This window comes from Aotus nancymaae, unplaced genomic scaffold (assembly GCF_030222135.1).
Source record: "Aotus nancymaae isolate 86718 unplaced genomic scaffold, 86718_ANA_hifiasm-v0.15.2.pri h1tg000067l, whole genome shotgun sequence".
NCBI classification, from domain to species: Eukaryota; Metazoa; Chordata; class Mammalia; order Primates; family Aotidae; genus Aotus; species Aotus nancymaae.
In genome coordinates this window covers 32464914-32470913 of record NW_026988482.1, presented here as the reverse complement: position 1 = coordinate 32470913, position 6000 = coordinate 32464914, and positions in this window count along the sequence as shown.

Sequence of the window (6000 nt, the reverse complement as noted above, 5' to 3'; positions counted from 1 at the left end):
TTCCTACCTTCCTCTTGCAGTGCCTTCCTGTGATATCCCCAGTAAGCCCAAATCTTTCCTGTTCTTTGAGGCCTGTCTCTAATGTCTCATCCCCTTCTGGTTTCTCCAGCTGCTCTCTGGAGAAGTCATTTAATTCTGAGTCAGTGCAAACCATCGATATAACTTGGTTGTTCAAACTTTTTTTTTTTTAAGAAAGGGTCTCCTGTTGCCCAGGCTGGAATGCAGTAGTGCGATCATGGTTTACTGCAGCCTCGACTCCTCCCAGGCTCAAGTGATTCTCCTGCCTCAGCCTTCCAAGTAGCTGGGACTACAGGCATGTGCCACCACACCCAGGTCATTTAAAAATTTTTTGTACAGACAGGGTCTCCTTATGTTGCCTAGGCTGATCTAGAACTTCCGTGAGCAAATGGGGTGGAGGGTGCTCTCCTGAGCCACAGAAGGAATGGTTTGGTGGTTAAGATAAAACACAAGTTGGCCAGGTGCGATGGCTCATGCTTGTAATCCCAGCACTTTGGGAGGCTGAAGTGGACAGATAACCTGAGGTCAGGAGTTCAAAACCAGCCTGGAGAAACCCTGTCTCTACTAAAAATAGAAAAATTAGCTGGGCATGGTGGCGGGTGCCTGTAATCCCAGCTATTCAGGAGGCTGAGACAGGAGAATCACTTAAACTTGGGAGGCAGAGGTTCCAGTGAGTGAAGATTGTGCCACTGTACTCTAGCCTGGGCAACAAAGAGCTAAACTCCATTTCAAAAAAAATCCCCAAAAAGCAAACAAAAAAAAAACACAAGTCGAACTTTAATTAGAGTTGTCCACAGTCAGCAATGGTGGTCTTCTTGCTGGTCTTGCCATTCCTGAGCCCAAAGCGCTCCATGGCCTCCACAATATTGATGCCTTCTTTCACCTTGCCAAAGACCACATGCATGTTTGGTCTTGAACTCCTGATCTCAGGTTACTCCAACCACTCAGTCTTGGCAGTGCAGATAAAAAACTGGGAAGCATTTGTGTTGGGTCCAGCACTTGCCATCGACAAGATGCCAGGACCTGACCTGTATGCTTCAGGATGAAGTTCTTGTAATCAAATTTCTCCTCATAGGTGGACTTGCCACCAATGCCATTATGGCGTGTGAAGTCACCACTCTGACACATAACTCCTGGAATAATTCTGTGAAAGCAGGAGCCCTTATACCTAAATCCTCTCTTTTTCTGCTCTTTGGAAGCTTGTCTGCAAACAGCTCGAAGAAAACGTGGTCCAAGGGCTCACCGTTGACAGCAATGTCGAAGAACATGGTGGGGTTGACCATGGCTGGCAGGATGGGGCTCCCAGTGGCAGCAGCAACTGCAAAGCTGGTGTATCCTATTTTTTAAGTATTGTAATGGCCTTTCTTTAATGAAATGGTGAGTTAATAGTAGTGTCTGGTTTGTTTTTTTACATTAAAAAGTGTTATAGCTTGGTGATATGGTTTGAATATTGCTTGTCTGCCACACCAAAAGTCATGGTGAAACCTGATTCCCAATGTTGGGAGGTGGAGCCTAGTGGGAGGTGTTTGGGTCATGGCAGTGGATCCTTCACGAATGGCTTGGTGCCTTTCTTCCCATAGTGATTGAGTTCTTGCTCTGGGGAGACTGGATTAGTTCTCACAGGAATAAATTAGTTCCAGGGAGAGTGGGTTGTTATGAAGCCAGGGCATCTTGGGTTTTGCCTCTTTGCAGGTGTCTGCTTTCCCTTTGACCTTCTCTGTCATGTTGTGACCTAGCATATGGCCCTCATCTGAAGCAAGAAGATGCTGGCACCATGCTCCTTGGACTTCCCAGCCTGTAGAACCATGAGCTAAATAAACCCATTTTCTTTATAAATTACCTAGTCCCAGGTATTCTGTTAAAGCAACATAAAACGGCCTAAGACTTGGCAAAATAAAATGTTTGGCAACCCTGAGTCTAGCTCCAAGATTTCTGGAACATTTTAATGATCAGTGAAGTCCAACCCCAGCATAAGGCACCTCTGGTGCTTTATAATTCTAGGCTTAATGAGCCCAGAGGTTGCTAGTTGGTAGCCCCACTGACCAAAGTGGGCCTGCAGATATGTTTTGCTTGCCTCACACACGGCCTTCTTCTCCCTCTTTAATCTGGAAAGTGAACATAAAGTCCAGTTTCTAGTTTCTGGGTTTTTTTTTTTTTTTTTTTTGAGACAGAGTCTAGTTCTGTTACCCAGGCTGGAGTGTAGTGGTGTGATCTCAGCTCACTGTAAACTCTGCCTCCCAGGTTCAAGTGATTCTCCTGCCTCAGCCTCCTGAGCAACTGGGATCACAGACACGTGCCACCATGCCTGGCTAATTTTTTGTTTTGTTGTATTTTTAATGGAGATGGGGTTTCACCATGTTGGCCAGGCTGGTCTCCAACTCCCGACCTCAGGTGATCCGCCCACCTTAGCCTCCCAAAGTGCTGGGATTACAGGCATGAGCCACGGTGCCCAGCCTGGCTTCCAGTTTCTCTTGAAAATTCAGAAGATGTTGGCAACAGTCCTACATGGCATAAAATCAACTGGAGCCAAGAGGCAGGTGGCCCCCCTTGCTTTCCAGCTGACCCCTTTCGGCTGCTGGAACATCCAGTGTGCTTCACTGCCACTGAACATAGGGTTAGAAAAGACTGCTTTTCTTAGGTTAGGACTGCTGATCATCAGCTCTATATAGGAATGGTGCTCTAGCCAATAAACTCCACACAAAATTAGGAGGCTGCTGCTCTAGGGAAGGGCTGCCCAGAAACAGGCCTACAGCAGACACAGGGTACTAGGAGACCAGGAGGTCAAGAACAACTTCTTTGACTCAGTGGGCTCCTTAGCTGCTGACAAAAGAATTTGCTTGATTAGGAATTCCTGCTGGGTGCGGTAGGTCATGCCTGTGATCCCAACGCTTAAGGAGGCCAAGGCTGATTGCTTCAGCCCATGAGTTTGAGAGTGTCAATTTCCTTTGCATGTCATCTTGGAGCTTAAAAAGTTTTGGGCCAGGCATGTGCTTGTAATGCCAGTACTTTGGGAGGCAGAGGCAGGAGGATCACTTGAGCCCTGGAGTTCAAGACCAGCCTGGGCAGCATGGCAAAACCCCATTTCTACAACAACAATAACAATAACAAAAAAAGCCAGGTCTGGTGGCATGTGCCTATAGTCCCATCTATCTGGGAGGCTGAGGTGGGAGAATCACTTGAGCCTGGGAGGCTGAGGCTGCAGTGAGCTGTGATCATGCCACTGTACTCCAGCCTGGGCGACAGAGTGAGACCTTGTCTAGAAAAAAAAAGAAAAAGAAAAAAAAATTAACTAGTTCAATGCTGAGGAGTTGGAATGAGAATGGGTATGTATGTCCAGTTCTTGACTTCAATAAAAATGCTACCAAAGGCATCTCATTAAGTAAATATTGTATTACCCCTCAAAAAAAAAAAAAAAAGCATGATTGCTGTACATTAAAAAAAAAAACTTGTAGGAAATTTCAAACATATGCCAAAGTATAACAAATAATATAATAAACCCCCATTTGCCCTTCCCAGCTTTGACAAATGGTGTTAATTTTTTTCATCTACTTGGGATACTTGTGGTGTTCTTTTTTCTTGGTTTTTAGAGATAGAGTCTTGGTCTGTTACTCAAGCTGGAGTGCAGTGGCACCATCACAGCTAACTTGCAGTCTGGACATCCTGTGCTCAAGGGATCCCCCATCTCAGCCCCTGAGTGGCTGGGACAACAGGTGTGCACCACCATACTTGACTTATCTTTTAATTTTTAGTTTTGTAGACAGGGTCTCGCTGTGTTGCCTAGGCTGGTCTTGAACTCCTGGACTCAAGGGACCCTCCCACCTTGGCCTCTACTTAGGATACTTTTGAAAAGAAGATATTCATGACTCCCTATATCATGCTTTAAGCATGCTTATATAGCATGCTTTTCTTCTTCTTTTTTTTAAAAGAGTATTTTAGAGTAGTTTTAGGTTCAAAGCAACACTGTGTAGAGCCAGCATGCATTTAAAAAAGAACCCTGGCTGGGCATGGTGGCTCAGACCTGAAATCTCAGCACTTTGGGAGGCTAAAGTGAGAGCATTGCTTGGGCTCAGGAGTTTGGGACCAGCCCGGGCAAAACAGGGAGACCCAGTCTCTACAGAAAATAAAAAATAAAAAAATGAGCTGGGCATGGTGACACACACCTACAGTCACAGCTTCTCAGGAGGTTGAGACAAAGACTGCTTGAGCCTAGGAGTTCGAGGCTGCAGTGAGCTATGATCATGTCATTGCACTCCAGCCTAGGTGACAGAGATCATCTCCAAATAAATAGCCCTGACAGAAATTCCTAGTCTTCGTATATTTCAATAATTTATTATTAATCTTATGGACAATGACTTCAGTAACTGCCTAGGATTTTGATTTGGTTATTAGAAAGCTTAGAGCCAGTATATGCAAGGTGGTATGGGGTGATTTTTCCTTCTCTGTCTTGGCCCAATTTTATTTTACTTATTTGGTTCAATTTTTTCTTATTTCACTTTCTTCTTCTCCACTCCTACCCCCCTTTTAAACCATGCTATTCTATATTTTTTCTTTTTTTTGAGACAGGGTCTCCATTTCCCAGGCTGGAGTACAGTGGCATGATCTTGGCTCACTGCAACCTCAACCTCCTGGGCTCAAGTGATCCTCTTACCTCAGTCTCCAGAGTAGCTGGGACCGTGGGTGTGTACCACCACACCTGGCTAATTTTTAAATTTTTTGTAGAGATGGACTCTTGCTATGTTGCTCAGGTTGGTTTTGAACTCATGGGTTCAGTTATCCTCCTGTGATTACTGAACCATTGTGTCAAGCCTATTCCATATTTTATATATCTGTGTAGGCCACCTTAAAGCCTTACTGAAACAAGGCAGGCATAAATAAATGCTTATTCAGTACCTTTCTATCTAGTAATTGGTGAAAACTAGGTTCAGCCTGTCTCATTAAGTGTATGCTTTAGGTAAGTCTAAAATTTGGTAAGAAATAAGGTCCTTTTCTGCAGTCAAATTTACATTTGTGGTAATAGTGTTTACTGCCACTAAGTGATTTCATTCCAGACCAGAGGGCACACCATCATACTATCTATGAATGGCCACTGTTAGCAACCAGAAAATAGTGATTCAAGTCCAACTTCAGACTTGGGTTCTACTCCCTTTCTGCTACAAATATTTATTAAATATTTAAAATGTGCTAGGAGGCCGGGTGTGGTGGCTCACACCTATAATCCCAGCACTTTGGGAGGCTGAGGCAGGTGGATCACCTGAGGTCAGGAGTTCGAGACCAGCCTGGCCAACATGGTGAAACCTCATCTCTACTACAAATACAAAAACTTAGTGAAGTGTGGTGGCACACGCCTGTAATCGCAGCTACTCAGAAGGTTGAGGCGTGAGAATCGCTTGAACCTGGGAGGTGGAAGTTGCAGTGAACTAAGACCACACCATTGCACTCTGGCCTGGGCAACAAGAGCAAGACTCCGTCTCATTCATAAATAAATAAATAAATGTTCTAGGAACTGTACTAGGTTTCAGTTATACCAAAGTGAGTAGAGACCCAGTATTTAGTTGCCCTCTGGGAACTCTGGGAACCTACTGTCTCATAGAGAAGACAGAGAAGCAACCAACAATTACAGCCTAAGGAAGGACGGATAAGCTATGAGGAGAGGTACACCTAGTGTGATTACTGAACACACCTAGTGTGTACCTCTCCTCATAGCTTATCCTAGTGCCCAGTAAAAACTGTCTGTCCAGGCACTTTGTAAGGCTGAGGTAAAAGAATCACTTGAACCCAGGAATGTGAGAGCAGCCTGAGACCCTATCTCTACAAAAAATACAAAAATTAGCTGGGCACGATGGCACGTGCCTGTAGTTTCAGCAACTCGGGAGGCTGAGGTGAAAGCACTACTTGAACCTGGGAGGTCAAGGCTGCAGTGAGTCGTGATCATACCACTGCACTCTAGCCTGGGTGACAGAGTGAGACCCAGTCTCAAAAATC